This window comes from Schistocerca nitens, chromosome 1, assembly GCF_023898315.1.
Source record: "Schistocerca nitens isolate TAMUIC-IGC-003100 chromosome 1, iqSchNite1.1, whole genome shotgun sequence".
NCBI classification, from domain to species: Eukaryota; Metazoa; Arthropoda; class Insecta; order Orthoptera; family Acrididae; genus Schistocerca; species Schistocerca nitens.
The window spans coordinates 782,781,689-782,804,142 of NC_064614.1; positions in this window are offsets into that span (position 1 = coordinate 782,781,689).

Below are 22,454 nucleotides of genomic sequence, written 5' to 3' on the forward strand. Positions count from 1 at the left end.
TTTGTAATATGTAATTGTCAGTGGCTCCTGGTTTGCCGTTGCATTGTTTGTCAGTAAGGAGCCAGCCCCTCATACTTGGCGGCAGACGCTAATTTCTAGCCATCTTTACGTTCTCACTGTGAGCTCAGAACTGAAAAGAGCGACACGATGCGATCGACGGCCGGACTAGACACAGTGCCCAACGCATCGAACCGTCCTCCTCCGGAATGCTAGTCCAGTGCGCTAATACCTGCGCCACCTCACTCGGTTTGAAATTCATTCATTACACCCTGAAGAACTGCAGCTTGAAGTGACAACTTTTCAGGAGTATAATTCAACTCTTCCACAAACACAACGTACCTTCCGAGTATTTTATGCGTGGACAATAAATATCTTATCATGTTCATTCAGACGACTTGGAACTCTTTGTGTAATATGTATCACATTTATTCATTTGTAATATGTAATTGTCAGTGGCTCCTGGTTTTCCGTTGCATTGTTTGTCAGTAAGGAGCCAGCCCCTCATACTTGGCGGCAGACGCTAATTTCTAGCCATCTTTACGTTCTCACTGTGAGCTCAGAACTGAAAAGAGCGACACGATGCGATCGACGGCCGGACTAGACACAGTGCCCAACGCATCGAACCGTCCTCCTCCGGAATGCAAGTCCAGTGCGCTAATACCTGCGCCACCTCACTCGGTTTGAAATTCATTCATTACACCCTGAAGAACTGCAGCTTGAAGTGACAACTTTTCAGGAGTATAATTCAACTCTTCCACAAACACAACGTACCTTCCGAGTATTTTATGCGTGGACAATAAATATCTTATCATGTTCATTCAGACGACTTGGAACTCTTTGTGTAATATGTATCACATTTATTCATTTGTAATATGTAATTGTCAGTGGCTCCTGGTTTGCCGTTGCATTGTTTGTCAGTAAGGAGCCAGCCCCTCATACTTGGCGGCAGACGCTAATTTCTAGCCATCTTTACGTTCTCACTGTGAGCTCAGAACTGAAAAGAGCGACACGATGCGATCGACGGCCGGACTAGACACAGTGCCCAACGCATCGAACCGTCCTCCTCCGGAATGCTAGTCCAGTGCGCTAATACCTGCGCCACCTCACTCGGTTTGAAATTCATTCATTACACCCTGAAGAACTGCAGCTTGAAGTGACAACTTTTCAGGAGTATAATTCAACTCTTCCACAAACACAACGTACCTTCCGAGTATTTTATGCGTGGACAATAAATATCTTATCATGTTCATTCAGACGACTTGGAACTCTTTGTGTAATATGTATCACATTTATTCATTTGTAATATGTAATTGTCAGTGGCTCCTGGTTTGCCGTTGCATTGTTTGTCAGTAAGGAGCCAGCCCCTCATACTTGGCGGCAGACGCTAATTTCTAGCCATCTTTACGTTCTCACTGTGAGCTCAGAACTGAAAAGAGCGACACGATGCGATCGACGGCCGGACTAGACACAGTGCCCAACGCATCGAACCGTCCTCCTCCGGAATGCTAGTCCAGTGCGCTAATACCTGCGCCACCTCACTCGGTTTGAAATTCATTCATTACACCCTGAAGAACTGCAGCTTGAAGTGACAACTTTTCAGGAGTATAATTCAACTCTTCCACAAACACAACGTACCTTCCGAGTATTTTATGCGTGGACAATAAATATCTTATCATGTTCATTCAGACGACTTGGAACTCTTTGTGTAATATGTATCACATTTATTCATTTGTAATATGTAATTGTCAGTGGCTCCTGGTTTTCCGTTGCATTGTTTGTCAGTAAGGAGCCAGCCCCTCATACTTGGCGGCAGACGCTAATTTCTAGCCATCTTTACGTTCTCACTGTGAGCTCAGAACTGAAAAGAGCGACACGATGCGATCGACGGCCGGACTAGACACAGTGCCCAACGCATCGAACCGTCCTCCTCCGGAATGCTAGTCCAGTGCGCTAATACCTGCGCCACCTCACTCGGTTTGAAATTCATTCATTACACCCTGAAGAACTGCAGCTTGAAGTGACAACTTTTCAGGAGTATAATTCAACTCTTCCACAAACACAACGTACCTTCCGAGTATTTTATGCGTGGACAATAAATATCTTATCATGTTCATTCAGACGACTTGGAACTCTTTGTGTAATATGTATCACATTTATTCATTTGTAATATGTAATTGTCAGTGGCTCCTGGTTTTCCGTTGCATTGTTTGTCAGTAAGGAGCCAGCCCCTCATACTTGGCGGCAGACGCTAATTTCTAGCCATCTTTACGTTCTCACTGTGAGCTCAGAACTGAAAAGAGCGACACGATGCGATCGACGGCCGGACTAGACACAGTGCCCAACGCATCTGTGCAAAGCCTCATCAAATTTTCACTATATTTTCCATTTCGCGACCGATCGTTCCTTACTTTCCGAATAACCCTCGTAGCTTCTTTGCCATATATAGCGACAATGGTCAATACTTCGGTTGCGAACTGAGGTTATGATGGGGGGGAGCAGATCCTCGTTAGTGAAATCGTCAGAAAAACGAGGCTGGACTTCGCTTGCTGAGACGGCGTGAGATCTGGTGCGTTCCTAGTAGTTGGGCACTTGCTACAGATTTGAGTCTCTAAAGGATGGAGCACGCCTGCATGGCCGTGGTGTTTTGAGGCGTGTCGCGTAGAGACGGTTCGCTGGCCTGGGGTATAGCTGACACCAAACCTCTGCTGTTCGCCTTGGGAGCAGCGCGGCTGTTGTGATATGGCAGTGCTGAACTAGTTCCTTTTAAAATGTATTTGTTCGTTTGTTCTGTGACTGTGCTTATACGTATTTCATGTGTTTAAGGTGACTTAATAACTGTGCTTGCAAATATTAAAGCTTGTGCTGATGGCGAACGAGAGTTGCGTACGTCATAGCTTATTGTTATTGGTCCTTTTGTTACTCCTAAGTGTAATTATTCCGTCACCTGATGCCAGTAACTACGCCCCTCTGATTCTGTGTGTGATGGCTAAGTCTGTTATTACTTTAGTTATTGTGACAACGTGCAGCCTTACTCACGTTTGAAACTTAATCCCTTAAGTGGTTCCGAAAGTAGTTCATTTGATAAAATGCTGCGTAAGCTTTTAGCTAGTTTTTAACTTTGTATAGTGTCTCGCAATTTTGGCCACTATTAAACTTTGTCACTGTAATAACTCTTTAGCTTGTAGCCGCAGTAATTTTCTGAAGTTTAAAGTTGAATGAGCAGTTCAAACTTTAACTGCTTGTTTGTGATTGAATTTTCTTTCTAATGCTTGCTTGCGTAAGTCCGTTGTAGACGTGATCAGTTATAGGTGTAATTCAGGACCTGTTTATCCCCGGGGAAATTTTATCTCTCATAACCGTATTTTGGTTGGTTGTTTTGGGGAAGGAGACCAGACAGCGTGGTCATCGGTCTCATCGGATTAGGGAAGGAAGTCGGCCGTGCCCTTTCAGAGGAACCATCCCGGCATTTGCCTGGAATGATTTAGGGAAATGACGGAAAACCTAAATCAGGATGGCCGGACGCGGGATTAAACCGTCGTCTTCCCGAATGCGAGTCCAGTGTCTAACCACTGCGCCACCTCGCTCGGTAAAACCGTATTTTGAAGTACTATGTGTTTATTAGTTAATCCAGTCCCTCACTGCTCCACCAGCGCCATTTCACACACCTCCAGTATCAAAATTGTTCCTGTCTCTAAAGTAAAAATCCTAATATTATGTTCATCGCTAGACGAAGTTTTCGGAACAATCCAACCTATACTCTACACAGGTTTCAGTCCCCTGCTGCGTTTATATGTTTAAGAAAACTCTCAGGTCCTTCATCCGGTTACTCTCGAACGTCTCGCTCTAAATATAACATATAGCCACATTTTTTTTTCTGACATTTAAGTCTAAACATTCATTTACTTTGTTTTGTATTTCATTCGCTTCGTTTCATTATTGTTTTCCGATATTTCGTATTTTCTTCAAATCACTTTGCCTAACTTCTTTCCTCGCACCCGTTGCTCTCACAGATTACAGTACAAACTTTTACTATAAATTATCTCTATTGTTCTACGCAAACGAACGTAAACTTCAGTGACTCTACTTTTTCTTTTAGTACTACGTCGACATGTTTGATTTTATACACGGTACCATTACAGATAGTAAAAAATGTGAAGAATGATTGATCAGGTGTAGCAGAGCGTCTTATTGAAATGATTTTATGAGGATAAGAAAATTCGTATACCTTCGTCCTCTTTTTCTTGGCCTTTATCATGTATCTTCACGGGGTCGGCGTCTTAATGATTGGTCTTGTCAATGTTAGTGGCAGGTGGGGCCAGGATGTCCTTATTGTCACCATCCCTTTCCCCCTTTTTCTCACCAGGACAGAATGCGTGTACTCCAGCTGTCTGCGTAGAGTGTTATCTAATTCGAAACTGTTTGAAGAACTAAGTAAATGATTGCGAATCGTGTAACTGAGGCAGAACGTGGGCTCCAGCCCGGTATTCACCTTGTCACAAGTGGGAAACCAGCTGAAAGCCACGCCCAGCCGTGGCGGCGCACCCATTCTTAATCCGCCGGGCCGATTCGATCGGGGCTGGCGCCCTCTTCCTGATTCCTTGGTTGATTTTGGAGGAGGGAACCAAACAGCGAGGTCATCATCCCCATCGGATTATGGAATAATGGGGAAGGAAGTCGGTCGTGGGCTTTCAAAGGAACCATTTCGGCATTTGGCTGAAGCGATTTAGGGAAATCATGGAAAACCTTAACAGAATGGATGGACTCGGGTTTGAACCATAGTCCTCTCGAATGTGAGTCCAGTGTGCTAAAACGTTCTTCCTGCTAACGCATATGGCTATCCAGGCGGACTGAGAGAAGATCTGTATAAATATGTGTGCTTTGTCTGAACGTCACTTCAGATGGCAGTGCGTCGCATATGTCGGTTTTCTAAGTGTATTGTTTCTGTGATTGGGAAGATGATGTATATGGTCATTTCTACAGTGAGATAAGTCATTTAGTGAAATCCAGTACAGGCACTCTGTTTGATCCTGCTGTGGTACCCTAAGGGGCCAGAAGCGTCCGTTGCTTCAAGTGACGGAAGACTCTTCGACAGTGTCATAAACACTCACTTTGGGTACTCTACGATGACAATTCATTTGCAACTACGACATTGTTGAAAGTCTACGGTTCTAAAACCCTGTACCATAAACATTCATTTTGTCGACCAAATTCAGATGATACAACATCCACGACATTCACACGTACTGGCTACTGCCGACTAGATGGTGCCACCCCTTTTTTGTTCTCTCTTGTGCCAAATTCTCCATCTCAGATCAGCACTTGCACCTTCAACGTTCTCAGTTATTTCTTTGATGTACTCTAATCCCTGTCTCCTCCCATAGTTTTTACTCTCTACTGCTCTTTCAAGTATCGTGGAAGTTTCTCCGTGATCTTTTAGCGCATCTTCTATAATTCTTCAGGCTTTCCCGGTGATCTGTTGACGTTATATCGCTTCGTCCAACCGGTGTTTCGGATACGACCACTTATCGCTTGTGCCAAGTACTTCCCAATTCCTTATTTTATCCGTCCATCAAATTTTCGGCATCTTTCCATAGCATCACAGCACAAATGCCTCGATTCTGGTCTTTTCCGGTTTTTCCACAGTCCATGATCCATTTCCATAGAATTCTGCGCTACACATGTAAATTTTCAGCAATGTCTTCGGCACATTAAGGATGATGTATCTTATTAGACCTGGAATGGTATCTTTGCCGACCTTGGTTGCTTCCTGTCTCCTTCTTCCTTTGTCCGTCAAGTGTTATTTGGCCTCCAGGGTAGCAGAATGCCTTCATTTCGGCTAATTCTTCCCCGTTTTTTATGATTATCGAGAATCTCGTTTTTGTAAAATTGAAGGTGTAAGTGCTAATCTGTAGAGGGGAGAGAAAGGAAATGGAAAAAGAAGCAAAGGGACTATGTGTTTATTAGTTAATCCAGTCCCTCACTGCTCCACCAGCGCCATTTCACACACATCCAGTATCACAATTGTTCCTGTCTCTAAAATCAGGACTTCGCACGAAATCAGGGGCGAGGAGTGTATATGCGTGCCCGACCGGGATTTGAACCCGGGATCGCAACTGCACAGGCTATCTCGATAAGCCTCTCGACCGACCAACACTCACACCTACCGCCACCTATCCGCGGTCCTTATCCATGTCCTCCATGGTCGCTACTATGAGATTCGTGCAGGAGATCATACGAAATTGTGCAACCGCAGTGAAGAAGGCGCAATTATCTGAATAACTGGTGTAAGTTCTGAAAGACACGTGTTGATATTGTGTGCTCATTAGACCGTTCGTTCTATTCCACATATAAATTCCCCTAATTTTCACTAAAGATACGGTTCTAGGCGTTTCAGTTTGGAACCGCGCGACCGCTACGGTCGCAGGTTCGAATCCTGCCTCGTGCATGGATGTGTATGATGTATTTAGGTTAGTTGGGTTTAAGTAGTTCTAAGTTCTAGGAGACTGATGACCTCATATGGTAAGTCCCATAGTGCTCAGAATCATTTGAAGCATTTTTCACTAAAGATAGCAATATCAGCGAATCTTATCATTGACGTACCACACTAGCCTGCGTTAGGTATCGCCCTTGGCAGTGTAAGATTTCCATGTAATTTATTTATATATGAAATATTGAACACTCGTTTATGATATCATATTCATCCCCTGAGCAGTACTGATTGTTGGTAATTCTTGTGTTGTGCTTGTGAACACTGTCGCAAAACAAAATTTTAAACTTAGTGAAATGCTGAATTTGAAATAAAGGAAAATAATCTAGTCATAACCTAAGATAAACTATTTGTGTGCTCAGTGAAAACTATTTAACTTAAACTCAGTACTGAAGTACGTTATGAAAGTTACCTTTGATGAAATGCAATGTCTGACTTGAAACACCCACAAGATAAAATACTGCTCAACTCGGAGGAAAATAACTGCTTAAAGTTGTCTTCACTGTTCACTGTAAAATAATCTGCTTACTTCGCACAGCACCTAAAAATTCTGACTACATACCCTTTGCTCCCACGGATACAAGTGAGATCTGCACTGAAAGAAAACCAACGTATCTCTTGCTCACCATGCTATTTTGTGTCTTGGGTGCTGACGTTCTCGAAAGCAAACTGACATCAGTAAATGCTGCAGCTAAAGAAAAATAACGTATTGACCATGTGGCGTAAAGTACAATGCTCACACGACAAAATATTTAAAACTTTACTGATGGATGAGAACTGCAGCAATTGCGATTTCACTCATTATAAAAATTACAGACACTTGAACAAGTTTCGTTATTTGGGACATAATGAATGCAAAGAGATCAAACTAACACTAATCATGAATATTATTAAATATCTAAGCGACAAAGATTTCCTTCATTTAATAGTTGTAACTAACAATTATTTCATTCTTGCGCATTCATCAGTTCGCTTGAAATTTTCCTCCTAAAATCTTCTCCATCCATACAGTCAAGAAAATTTATCTGTAAACGCGTATTCCAGATAATTTCCCCCACGTTCGCAGTTATTAGATCTCCCACCGTAAAATTCAACAGCTCGTTGCTGATCTTCTAACAAGAATGCCCTAGCGCTGCGCAACTGACTGCTCACCGAGCCCGCCACAGATTACATTGAGCGCAGTCAAGGGTCTTATCCAATACGCGTGCAGCGCGCTCGTTCACCAAGTACAGTAAAGGTAAAATAATTACAATGACTGAAAACTATGAAAATCTTACAGTAGCAAACATCATGACAGAAATCTGACATGAAATACTTTTGTTTTTAGAAAAAAAATCTTTCAGAATATTATAGAAACAGGATTCATTCATCTTCTTTCTCCATATCATTTTCATAAAATTTCCTGTCTCACGTTGCTACGAGCGTCATCTACTTTTCTGTGACAGCACGAAGGTGTTTTAAGTGACAAAAGAACCCGTGTCCAGATACAGAATTTCATCTACGTTCACTCTCTCTGACACGCACAGTGCAATTTTGTTACAGTGGCAACACGTTATAATTCCACGCACCCGCGTACACACGAGCACATGAAAAGCATCGACCCCTTTGCGAGGCCGCCGAGCATATTTCCCAATTCGTGTTCCGCAGATTCGTTTTTTTCGCTCTCCATTTTTATTATTTTCTCCGTGCCCGGCCTTTTGCTGCTTTGTGGAAACAGACGCGGCGTCCGGCGGGTAACGCGACACCGGAGCCGGCCCGACGGCCCGCCGCTGCCTTTGATGTGCCGGGCCTCTTTTTACTTTATAAACAGTTGCATTAGTCCTCTGAAGGCAGAGGGACGGCAGGAGGCGAGGCGCCGTCCCAAATCCCCGACACCGCCGACACGCCCAGAACGACCACGCGGCATTCCCATGTCATACGCTGCGCGCGAGGTCTATGGCCGACTGCTCACAACAGGGCACTGTCAACAATTCGGCAAGAAACCGTAAAAAATGGAATATTTTGTAGGGGACCCACCATTATAATCGCTATCTGTAAGATCTTTGGAAAACTTAGGATCGAGTAAGAAAGAATATACAGAGTGTTACAAAAAGGTACGGCCAAACTTTCAGGAAACATTCCTCACACACAAAGAAAGAAAGTATGTTATGTGGACATATGTCCGGAAACGCTTACTTTCCATGTGAGAGCTCATTTTATTACTTCTCTTCAAATCACATTAATCGTGGAGTGGAAACACACAGCAACAGAACGTATCAGCGTGACTTCAAACACTTTGTTACAGAAATGTTCAAAATGTCCTCCGTTAGCGAGGGTACATGCATCCACCCTCCGTCGCATGGAATCCCTGATGCGCTGATGCAGCACTGGAGAATGGCGTATTGTATCACAATTGTATCCACAATACGAGCACGAAGAGTCTCTACATTTGGTACCGGGGTTGCGTAGACAAGAGCTTTCAAATGCCCCCATAAATGAAAGTCAAGAGGGTTGAGGTGAGGAGAGCGTGGAGGCCATGGAATTGGTCCGCCTCTACCAATCCATCGGTCACCGAATCTGTTGTTGAGAACCGTACGAACACTTCGACTGAAATGTGCAGGAGCTCCATCGTGCATGAACCACATGTTGTGTCGTACTTGTAAAGGCACATGTTCTAACAGCACAGGTAGAGTATCCCGTGTGAAATCATGATAAGGTGCTCCATTGAGCGTAGGTGGAAGAACATGAGGCCCAACCAAGACATCACCAACAATGCCTGCCCAAACGTTCACAGAAAATCTGTGTTGATGACGTGATTGCACAATTGCGTGCGGATTCTCGTCAGCCCACACATGTTGATTGTGAAAATTTACAATTTGATCACGTTGGAATGAAGCCTCATCTATAAAGAGAAAATTTGCACTGAAATGAGGATGGAGACATTGTTGGATGAACCATTCGCAGAAGTGTACCCGTGGAGGCCAATCAGCTGCTGATAGTGCCTGCACACGCTGTACATGGTACGGAAACAACTGGTTCTCCCGTAGCACTCTCCATACAGTGACGTGGTCAGCGTTACCTTGTACAGTAGCAACTTCTCTGACGCTGACATTAGGGTTATCGTCAACTGCACGAAGAATTGCCTCGTCCATTGCCGGTGTCCTCGTCGTTCTAGGTCTTCCACAGTCACGAGTCATAGGCTGGAATGTTCCGTGCTCCCTAAGACGCCGATCAATTGCTTCGAACGTCTTCCTGTCGGGACACCTTCGTTCTGGAAATCTGTCTCGATCCAAACGTACCGCGCCACGGCTATTGCTCCGTGCTAATCCATACATCAAATGGGCATCTGCCAACACCGCATTTGTAAACATTGCACTGACTGCAAAACCACGTGATGCTACTACGTACTGATGTGCTTGATGCTAGTACTGTGGAGCAATGACTCGCATGTCAACACAAGCACCGAAGTCAACATTACCTTCCTTCAATTGGGACAACTGGCGGTGAATCGAGGAAGTACAGTACATACTGACGAAACTAAAATGAGCTCTAACATGGAAATTAAGCGTTTCCGGACACATGTCCACATAACATCTTTTCTATATTTGTGGGTGAGGAATGTTTCCTGAAAGTTTGGCCGTACCTTTTTGTAACACACTGTATAGATAACATTTCATCAGAATTTCTAAATTCATTGGGTTGGTTCAAATGGCTCTGAGCAATATGGGACTTAACTTCTGAGGCCATCAGTCCCCTAGAACTTAGAACTACTTAAACCTAACTAACTTAAGTACACCACACACAACCATGCCCGAGGCAGGATTCGAACCTGCGACCGTAGCGGTCGTGAAGTTCCAGACTGTAGCGCCTAGAACCGCTCGGCCACTCCGGCCGGATCCCATTCTTCTTCCTCCACGATATCCATATTAGCGATTAACAACGCCTTTGTTAATCCTATGTCTGTAGTTTCATTTCACCCACAATTAATTGTATGCATACAGTAACTGTTTTAACTAAGCAACCTGCCTGATCTAACACTCCATTCTCTTCTAACGTTGCTACCACACACAAAATGCCTAACAGCAAACTAGACTCAACATCGAGGCAAAGTGATTTCCCATTGGCCTTAGGTACACGATCATGTGAATCAAGTGTTAATGTGATCGTTTGCAGTTTAATCAGTTCATCTTTTGGTACAGATTCTACTCGCGATATCTCTATGCAGGCAATGGCTTCACCTAACAAACATATTGCTCTCAAATTCCACTCTATTTTCTGACGATCGATTATGGCACAATGTTGATATAAGAAACCTAATCCTAGAATCATGTCATAGGCCTCATTCATGTGCGGCAGGATCTCTTTATTTTGTTTAAACTGATCTGCATCCACGTAAAAGTCTGTCTACCAATTCCAACTGTCACATCTTTATCCCCTACTGCACACAATCTGTATTGTGGTGGGTCCCATTGCTTATATTTTCGCCAGATCACTACTAGTGACTGGCACATGCGTCCCAGTGTCCGATAATATCCTGCAACTCTTTTATTCTACTTTTCATCTTGTCACACACCCACCTCTGCATAAGATTCTGTTGCATCCAGATTACGACCGTAGGTGTATCTGAGGTTCCTGTTGCCGTTGAACACCTAATTCTTCCCTGCTCCTCTGTTTCTAAAGCTATTACTTCCTCTTTCTTTATTCACATCAGCCTGACGCTGGCGACGCCGCCTCCCCACACGCCACATTCATCCACACCTGAAACATTTTATATTAGCTGTAAACACTATCTGTTTACCCCGCATTTCAGTCGACAAATACAGATCCCACCACATTCTATAGCTAATCGCACTGCTCTGCACAAATCTGTTAGACTCCTGTCCATACCCATCTTGACATTTCAGCATGCAGCCCTTTTAAAAATGAGTCGGGCACCCTCTGTGCAGCTTCTTGTAAAATAATTTCATTGACTGTATCATCCTGCCCTAATTCATAGGTACAACCATTAATTTTCCATATCATATCCGAAAAGTGTTCCACAGTTTCCGTATTTTCTTAATTATTACCCTTAATTGTTCCCTATAGTCTCTGAACTAACCCTTCCTTATATTCTTCGGATGGCATGGCTCCCGTAAGAGCTTCTGTACACCCAACGTAACTTTTACCTTCCCCAGTTAGCCTAAGTTTTGCAACGCCCAGTAACTCCTTATCAGACCTTCCATCTTAGCCAGATTTCCAAGGTCTCCCACAAAGGTCTGCACACCTCACTTGCCTTACTAGAAAAAGGAGCAATTAATCTTGGGTCTGACAGATCTACACCCCGATGTGATGATCGCGATTCTAAGAACACGCGCAGTTTTCTATTTTCCGCTGTTAATTGTGCTAATTTTTCCAACAGTATGCATAATATTTCCAGCTCTGATAGAGACACACCTTGTGTCTCTGGTTCTGTCGAATCATTGTCATTGCGCTACTAATTTTGAGAACTAACACTCACAAGACAAGAAAACAAAACGCACCGACTTAATTCTTACGTCTTCCATAATCATGAGCCATCTCGACTCCCGACATTGCCTTGCCATACACCCCAATGATTTCGTGTATAACATTTTACTGGAACTGATTCCGTACAACGAGCTGAGTGGCCCTCAAGGCAACACTGTGCACATCTAACAGGCACTAACCAATCATGACTTCCATTACCTCAGAAACTACACAAACCCAATAATTCTGTGGTCGCCATAAAATATAATTTACAAAATTACAAACAAAAATTTTGGACCAACCACACCGTAGGCTATAGGTTCAGACCTTGCTCTAAGAAGGCGACGTCAATAATCTGACACCACTGTGAGATGCCCCTTTGATTGTCACGCATGGAGAATAAACTGAGACGTCAGGACGACGCTAAATTTGTTTCATGAACTTTTTATTTGGGGAGCAAAATAACTGATGATGGTCGAAGTAGAGAGGATATAAAATGTAGACTGGCAATGGCAAGGAAAGCGTTTCTGAATAACAGAAATTTGTAAACATCAAGTATAGATTTAAGTGTAAGGAAGTCTTTTCTGAAACTATTTGTATGGAATGCAGCTGTGTATGGAAGTGAAACGTAGACGATAAATACACTCCAGGAAATTGAAATAAGAACACCGTGAATTCATTGTCCCAGGAAGGGGAAACTTTATTGACACATTCCTGGGGTCAGATACATCACATGATCACACTGACAGAACCACAGGCACATAGACACAGGCAACAGAGCATGCACAATGTCGGCACTAGTACAGTGTATATCCACCTTTCGCAGCAATGCAGGCTGCTATTCTCCCATGGAGACGATCGTAGAGATGCTGGATGTAGTCCTGTGGAACGGCTTGCCATGCCATTTCCACCTGGCGCCTCAGTTGGACCAGCGTTCGTGCTGGACGTGCAGACCGCGTGAGACGACGCTTCATCCAGTCCCAAACATGCTCAATGGGGGAAAGATCCGGAGATCTTGCTGGCCAGGGTAGTTGACTTACACCTTCTAGAGCACGTTGGGTGGCACGGGATACATGCGGACGTGCATTGTCCTGTTGGAACAGCAAGTTCCCTTGCCGGTCTAGGAATGGTAGAACGATGGGTTCGATGACGGTTTGGATGTACCGTGCACTATTCAGTGTCCCCTCGACGATCACCAGTGGTGTACGGCCAGTGTAGGAGATCGCTCCCCACACCATGATGCCGGGTGTTGGCCCTGTGTGCCTCGGTCGTATGCAGTCCTGATTGTGGCACTCACCTGCACGGCGCCAAACACGCATACGACCATCATTGGCACCAAGGCAGAAGCGACTCTCATCGCTGAAGACGACACGTCTCCATTCGTCCCTCCATTCACGCCTGTCGCGACACCACTGGAGGCGGGCTGCACGATGTTGGGGCGTGAGCGGAAGACGGCCTAACGGTGTGCGGGACCGTAGCCCAGCTTCATGGAGACGGTTGCGAATGGTCCTCGCCGATACCCCAGGAGCAACAGTGTCCCTAATTTGCTGGGAAGTGGCGGTGCGGTCCCCTACGGCACTGCGTAGGATCCTACGGTCTTGGCGTGCATCCGTGCGTCGCTGCGGTCCGGTCCCAGGTCGACGGGCACGTGCACCTTCCGCCGACCACTGGCGACAACATCGATGTACTGTGGAGACCTCACGCCCCACGTGTTGAGCAATTCGGCGGTACGTCCACCCGGCCTCCCGCATGCCCACTATACGCCCTCGCTCAAAGTCCGTCAACTGCACATACGGTTCACGTCCACGCTGTCGCGGCATGCTACCAGTGTTAAAGACTGCGATGGAGCTCCGTATGCCACGGCAAACTGGCTGACACTGACGGCGGCGGTGCACAAATGCTGCGCAGCTAGCGCCATTCGACGGCCAACACCGCGGTTCCTGGTGTGTCCGCTGTGCCGTGCGTGTGATCATTGCTTGTGCAGCCCTCTCGCAGTGTCCGGAGCAAGTATGGTGGGTCTGACACACCGGTGTCAATGTGTTCTTTCTTCCATTTCCAGGAGTGTAGTTTAGACAAAAAGAGAATAGAAGCTTTCGAAATGTGGTGCTACAGAAGAATGCTGAAGGTTAGATGGGTAGATCACATAACTAATGAGGAGGTATTGAATAGAATTGGGGGAAGAGAAGTTTGTGGCACAACTTTACTAGAAAAAAGGGATCGGTTGGTAGGACATATTCTGAGGCATCAAGGGATCACCAAGTTAGTAAGACCAAGAGATGAATACACTAAACAGATTCAGAAGGATGTAAGTTGCAGTAGGTACTGGGAGATGAAGAAGGTTGCACAGGATAGAGTAGCATGGAGAGCTGCATCAAACCAGTCTCTGGACCGAAGGCCACAACAACATCAACTTTTTATTGCATTAATTTGCCATAGTACATCAGGAACAGCTTGGTTGAGGCGTCCAGTTGCCTCTAATGTGTAACAGTAGACATCAAGCATTGCTGAGCATGGAACCACTCAAATGGCACTGTCAGTGATGTCTCTGGATGTAATTGTGATTAAAGTATGGCAACATAGCCGACAATGCTGTGGGTGCGGCCGCGAGCTCACTCCAACGAGCAGGAAGGTCTTTGCTCCAGCTGTGGCCCATCCTGACTCAGGGCAGGCAGCCCTCTCCCATGCTCGAACAGCAGACCCCATACTGCATTCCAGGACGTCACTCTCGGTGTTACAGGTTCATGGCATTGGATGTGATACTGAGATGAGAGCAATTTAGCAGACAAATGGCTGAGTACTTACATAGTCCACACCAAGTTTGTTTAGGGCTTAAGACACATACTCTAAACACTTCCATGGTGGCAAGTGAGGAAAGGCTACCGTTCTTCCACTTGCGTATTGCAGCATCCACTTTTGCTGCATCATGCACGGATGGCTCTGCTAGGCAATGCCCGTTGGTCATGTTCTGTTTCAATATGTATCAGTGAATAACACTGCTTTTCTGTGGCTGGATCTCTTGCAACTCACATCTTCTCTGGTGTACTTCTTAACCAAATGTGGTCGATGCGCTGTACTGTGAATTTCATGGAGAAAACTGAATGGAAATCTTGTTTATTGCATATAAAATTCTGACTTCCTGATCTTCTCATTGATGTCTGTCATTGGTACTTAGACTGATATCCAGCATCTCATCTACTGTAATATATGTAAAGCGGAGAGCCGTTGATGAATATCCGATCTTTGGACTAAACAAAGAAATAGATTTTAAAATTATGCCATTTCTGTCTTGTTTGATAACAATTTAATCTCGTCAGCAATAATATATTAATCAGTAAGTCAATTTTTCTACATAACAATCACAGTGAAAATCATTACAGTTTGAATCGTTCAAATGGCTCTGAAAGCTATAGGACTGCCGGCCAGAGTGACCGAGAGGTTCTAGGCGTTTCAGTCTGGAACCGCGCGACCGCTACGACCGCAGGTTCGAATCCTGCCTCGGGCATGGATGTATGTGATGTTCTTAGGTTAGTTAGGTTTCAGTAGTTCTAAGTTCTAGGGGACTGATGACCTCAGATGTTAAGTCCCATAGTGCTCAGAGCCATTTGAACCATTTGATTTGAATTGTGCATGTAAACGTTATTGCGAGCTAACTCACTTTCGCTTATTATGAGAGCTCACGAATTAATCATTTGCATAATTAGTACTTGAATGTTTTCCAAATTATGACTTTGATTTCCTTTAGTAATTTAAAACAATGTTTAATATTTGTCTTTGTTATTTAATAAAGCAACTATTTTTGTTTATAGTGCGAACGACTTCGATATCATACGTTTGTTCTAATAATTTACGTACTAATTACTGTTCTTGTAAACATTTCTTTACTGAACAGATTTTGTCCAAATGGACTGGCCATCGAATTTAAAATTAATTTGTGGTAGGTAACCCAAAATTTCATTACACTTTTCGTAATCTTCGTTATATGTGATTTACACTGTTTTGTAATGATCATGCAAAATTTACTGAAGGAGAAAGTGATGCGAATTATTTTCAGAAGTACGTTGTTGTACACTAACCTCGATAACCAGTTATTATGTAGGAAACGATTCTCTTAATTTTCTTAGACGATCTTGATCATTAAGGGAGGCGATTCGACATGTCTAAGGTTACAAGCAAGATTAAAATTCGGTGTAAAATTGTTCGATAAGACTCGTTGATGGTATTACTGCCCTTAGTAAAACTGATGGCCAAGATAAGAACATCATAGTAAATATTACTACATTAAGTGAGTATTCATTACAATACTGAAACATTTACCTCCAACATACTAAAACTTCAAAATGGTTCAAATGGCTCTGAGCACTATGGGACTTAACTTCTAAGGTCATCAGTCCCGTAGAACCTACAACTACTTAAACCTAACTAACCTAAGGACATCACACACATCCATGCCCGAGGCAGGATTCGAACCTGCGACCGTAGCGGTCGCGCGGCTCCAGACTGTAGCGCCTAGAACCGCTCGGCCACCCCGGCCGGCAGACTAAAACTGATCATTAGGATAGTGCCACTGTGAAGATTGTCCTTTCATTGCGTTGCAGTAAGCGAAGCGTTTGAAAGAGGCAAATGTGTGCACACGACCTTATGTTGCGATGTTTTGGAAGGTAGTTACAGTGATTTCGTGTACCGAAAATTTCGTAGGAAGATCTCTTTCCAGGGAAACGAGGGCTCGTAACTACGTTGGATAATAACCCGGGGGCCGCGAAGTGACTGGGCATCTTCCAAGCTAAACTCCGGGCCGGCAGTAAAAAGTGTACCATGAGAGCCGGGATCATGGAAATGGAGTACTGGAGATGCTATAAAGAGGGAAGACAAAACAAGTTGCGTGCCTGCAGCAGAGCCGGCACGGCACGGCGCAGCGCAGGAGATATGGGGGCTGGATCAGCCGCGTGCCGGATGCCGCACTAAACTCTTGCCTGTTGCCGTGCGTTGTGCTGGCTCGGGTCGGGCCTCGGTTGGTGTCGGAAGGGGCCTGGGCGGGGAGGGGGTGGGGGTGGGTATGGGGTGGTGCGTAGGGGGGAGGGGGTGTGGTGGGTGGGTGGAAGCAATCCGGAGCGGGCTTGGCAGGCGGTCCGCGCCCGACACTGAAATCCACTCGTTGCTCGCTTGCGAATCTGACAGACGAGCAAACCCACTTCTGCCCTTCTGTTGCCTACTGATAGGACTCGTCGGACACATCCGCTGCTATTCTTTCAGGTACCACCGCCTAGAAACGCAGCAGTTGTCACATTGCAGAAAGGAGCTTCAAGCGACCACCATGAAGAATGTGTTTCTCCGATGTAATTTGATAGATGAACGTATGCTATATTTCCGTATGAACTGTACACGTTCCGTAACTAGAAAACGATTGTGCTGTTATTAATATCCAGCTTTTGTAGTAGAAAAGCAGGGTAAGTGATAGTGCAAAACGACCACTTTGGCTAGTAGGTAGTTCAAGTGACCAGAGACAGAGCGAAAGAAAAATAAAGCTCAGATGAAGGTTTCTGCGACACTGTGAATAGGAAGAGATTGTGAAATGTAGAAGTTACACATTTATAGTGATACATATTTAAATTCGAAAAAAACTTGAATACTTTAACTCTCCCAATACAAAATGGGAGGGCGGTGGGAGGAAGAGGGGGGGGGGGGATACTTAGTGTCCACCTATCGAAAGTACTGTAATCTAGTCAGTTACCGTACCTTACATTTTAAATTTAGAAAAAAATATGTATTGTCCATAAAGAGTTCTCCTACTGGCTACCATCATTATTTTAAGTATTCTAGTCAGTCTTAACTCAAAGATTTAGGTTGTAGTAATGTGTGTCACATTCCCAAATCAATATCATATTCAACATTTCCAGACTTAACTTACACATCAGCAGATCTTTAAAGAGTATTTTGTGGTTAAAAGTCAGACATCAACTAACCAAATTTTCATTTTTAAATTTTTTTTTAATCTCCAGAATTCTTGGTACCGGCGATGTCCCTTCACATAAACTCGGAGCCGGGCTGGCGATGGGCCTGCGCTCGACTCATCTATCAGCAGCTCTGCACGGTGTGGAGATGGACGACAGCATAGCCCTTCCACCTACGATTTTAAGGAAATTTTATAATTGCCCGTAATAGGTTTCTGTTATGTAACAACACTATTCTTCGAAAATCCGCTGAGGAAGCATCAGGCAGGACAGCTGAACAGATTATGCATTCAAGCAGCTGACAAGAATGATACAGAAAATAAAGGAACAGAAAAATGAGGATTTGTTATATGTCGATCAGTTTGATTTTCCGGTAGGTAAAGGCACCATATAGGTATTTAAGACGTCGCCTGATAGTAGAAATAACGGTTAGGAAAATTACTATACGCTCGTAGGCTTTTTCGACATAGAAAAACCATTCAATAAAGTAAATTGGTTCAAGATGCTCGCAGTTCTGTTATAAATAAGGGTAAAAGACGCATAATTAATAATATTTACAACAACCAAGAATAATGGAGATCCAAGAGCGAAGCTCCCACGTTAAAAAATGTGTAAGACAGTCTGGCGTTCACTGTGTTATTTAGTGGTTTGGTATTTAACTAATTTGTAAATGAAAATGATAATCTTATTTCATTGCAGTGAGTAATTACTAAATAATTTTTTCTCCCGGCTAAAGATTTGGTCAAGTTGCTACAGAACTCCAAGTTAACGTTGTGTTTAAGTGTTGTCTGTAAGTTGTGTAAGTGTCACTAAATCACAGTTCATACAACAGATTCTATACAACTATTGATTATGATGGAAACAGTTATCTTCAGCAAAATGATCATTAAAACCACCGAATATCAGACGCGCACAACACTGACGTATGTTACCTGAAACAATATTCTTCGCAACTCGTGCGTAATTAATTTCGGCTCCATACATCAGCAAGAAAAGTTTGCTATGCGCACTGTTTTTAAAGAACCGATCTGATTCGAATTATTTTCATTAAAATGAGTTCTGGACCGCCGGTTCGTATTTATTTTTAAATATTTTTATTACCTTCGGCATTTATGTCTGCAGAGTTGCGTAATTTGAATTTGCCGCTGAGACGGCAGCAGACAACTGACAGAGACTTTCTATTGTTAGAGCAAATTTCCTTTTAACAACGTAAGTATCTGAACTAATGCCGATCAAACTTTACTTTTATATTGTGCACTATCTAGAGTAATTTTCATCAAGCAAACCATTGATAGTTTCGTAAGAAACACAGATAAAAATGCGATACAAATCGCTATCATCAATGGCTGCGCCCCTTGAAGCGGAAAGAAATAATTAACACAGATAATGCTTATTCAGAGAGGAACTGAAGTTACTAATAATTATTCACTCATATTTATAATAATAATCAACTCTATTCTAAAGTAATAATTAACACAGAATTACTATTTCTTTACAGACCTTAGTTTGATATGCGCCTTGCGTCGGCAACCTATAAAAGCCAACCAACATAAGGTAAAAACGACAAACGCAAGTTCATAAAAGGAATTTACAATTATCATTGTCCTTGTACACTACTGGACATTAAAATTGCTACACCAAGATCAAATGTAGATGGTAAACGGGTATTCATTGGACAAATATATTATACTAGAACTGACATGTGATTACATTTCCATGCAGTTGGTGCATAGATCCTAAGAAATCAGTACCCAGAATAACCACCTCTGGCCGTAATAACGGCCTTGATACGCCTGGGCATTGAGTCAAACAGAGTTTGGTTGGCGTGTACAGGTACAGCTGCCCATACAGCTTCAACACGATACCACAGTCCATCAAGAGTAGTGACTGACGTATTGTGACGAGCCAGTTGCTCGGCCACCATTGACCAGACGTTTTCAATTGGTGAGACATCTGGAGAATGTGCTAGCTAGGGCAGCAGTCGAACATTTTCTGTATCCAGAAATGCCCGTACAGGACCTGCAACATGCGGTGGTGCATTACCCTGCTGAAATGTAGGGTTTCGCAGGGATCGAATGGAGGGTAGAGCCACAGGTCGTAACACATCTGGAATGTAACGTCCACTGTTCAAACTGCCGTCAATGCGAACAAGAGGTGACCGAGACGTGTAACCAATGGCACCCCAGACCATCAAGCCGGGTGATACGCCAATTTGGCGATGACGAATACACGCTTCCAATGTGCGTTCACCACCATGTCGCCAAACACGGATGCGACCATGATGATGCTGTAAACAGAACCTGGATTCATCCGAAAAAATAACGTTTTGCCATTCGTGCACCCAGGTTCGATGTTGAGTACACCATCGCAGGCGCTCCTGTCTGTGATGCAGCGTCAAGAGTAACTGCAGCCATGGTCTCCGAGCTGATAGTTCATGCTGCTGCAAACGTCGTCGAACTGTTCGTGCAGATGGTTGTTGTCTTGCAAACGTCCCCTCTGTTGACTCAGGGATCGAGACGTGGCTGTCACTGTCATGGGGATAAGATGCCTGTCATCTCGACTGCTAGTGATACGAGGCCATTGGGATACAGCACGGCGTTCCGTATTTCCCTCCTGAACCCAACGATTCCATATTCTGCTAACAGTCATTGGATCTCGACCAACGCGGGCAGCTATGTCGCGATACGATAAACCGCAATCGCGATAGGCTACATTCCGACCTTTATCAAAGTCGGAAACGTCATGGTACGCATTTCTGCTCCTTACACGAGGCACCACAACAACGTTTCACCAGGCAACGCCGGTCAACTACTGTTTGTGTATGAGAAATCGGTTGGAAACTTTCCTCATATCAGCACGTTGTAGGTGTCGCCACCGGCGCCAACCTTGTGTGAAAGCTCTCAAAAGCTAGTCATTTGCATATCACAGCATCGTCTTCCTGTCGGTTAAATTTCACTTCTGTAGCACGTCATCTTCGTGGTGTAGCAATTTTAATGGCCAGTAGTGTATGATACACCTCGATATGTCCAATTACATCATAAAATATTATATAAATAATTAATATTTATCATCATGTTATTTTACTGTTTTTTCATAAGTCGGATAGATAATATTTTTAACTGTTAGAGGCATAATTTCCTCTCCTCGCACTGTAGCTAAAATTTATCTCGTGGATGTTACAACAGGCATGCAACCGACGCGTTGAAAAAGCAATGACGGATACAGAAAGAAGCCTCAGCAGAGTGATTATTATTCAGAGCAGCAGGATATTAATGCTAGGATTGGTTGATGGCGTTTGCTATTCTCAGTGATAGCGTTAATTAAAATACTTATTGAGTGGAATGAACAGTCCAGTGAGTGCGGAGTATGGATTGACAGTAAAATAATGAAACACGAAACTAACGAGGAGCAGAAGATATGAGACAGGCGATGCACTTAACATTAAAACTGATGACCACGAAACAGACGAAGTTAGGAAATTAGATTTTATGGAAAAAAATAATATGATAGACGAATTAAGGAGCACATAAAAAGTAGTTTCACACGTAGAGAGACCATTGCTGGTGAAAAGAAGGCAGATCTGTATGAACCATCGTATTTAATTTGAAGAAGAAATTTCGGAGAGTATGTGTTCACGAAGGGTTGTGCCAGGGAAAATTGGAAAACATAAGAATCGAAGCGTCGACGCTATAGAAAGATGTCAACTTTAGATGGTCTGGTAAGATAAGGAATGAGGACGTTCTTCTCAGAAACGGAGAGAAAACGTACGTGGGGAAAGCGGTGGCTTGAAGAAGGGACAAGACGGTTGAACATGTGCTGAGAAATCAGGCAAGCCGGCAGCGGTGGTCTAGCGGTTCTAGGCGCTCAGTCCGGAACCGCGCGACTGCTACGGTCGCAGGTTCTAATCCTGCCTCGGGCATGGATGTGTGTGATGTCCTTAGGTTAGTTAGGTTTAAGTAGTTCTAAGTTCTAGGGGACTGATGACCTCAGAAGTTAAGTCCCATAGTGCTCAGAGCCATTTTAACCATTTTTGAAATCAGGCAATAGCTTCATCGTGAAGGCAGCTGAAGAAGGGAAAAACTATAGAGACCGACATAGATTAGAGTACGCCCAACAGATAGCTGAGGACGTAGGATAACAGCGCCGCTCCAATATGACTAGGTTGGCACAACAGACGGATTCTTGGCGCGCCGTATCAAAGCAGTCAGAAGACCAATGACTTAGGGAAAAAAAAGTTAAAAATCAGAAAAATGTTTGGCTGCATATGTTTTATAAGGACGACCAGCTTCTAAAAGAAAAGGAATGGAAGGTGTTATTTGGTTGACAAGTGTTGCAAACAACGCTCGGACAGTCCACCACCTACATAGGCAACATGACAAAGAAAAGAAGGCAAGTCGACATTACTAACTTCCAGATTATTGTTCTCTCTGATTTACATGTTACACCTTGTTATAATAGATCCAATAAATGGAAAGTTTATGTTATTTTGCCATCTACCTCTCGACGTCGTAACGCTTAAAAATCACACACACACACGCCATGTCAGAAGTAGCGAT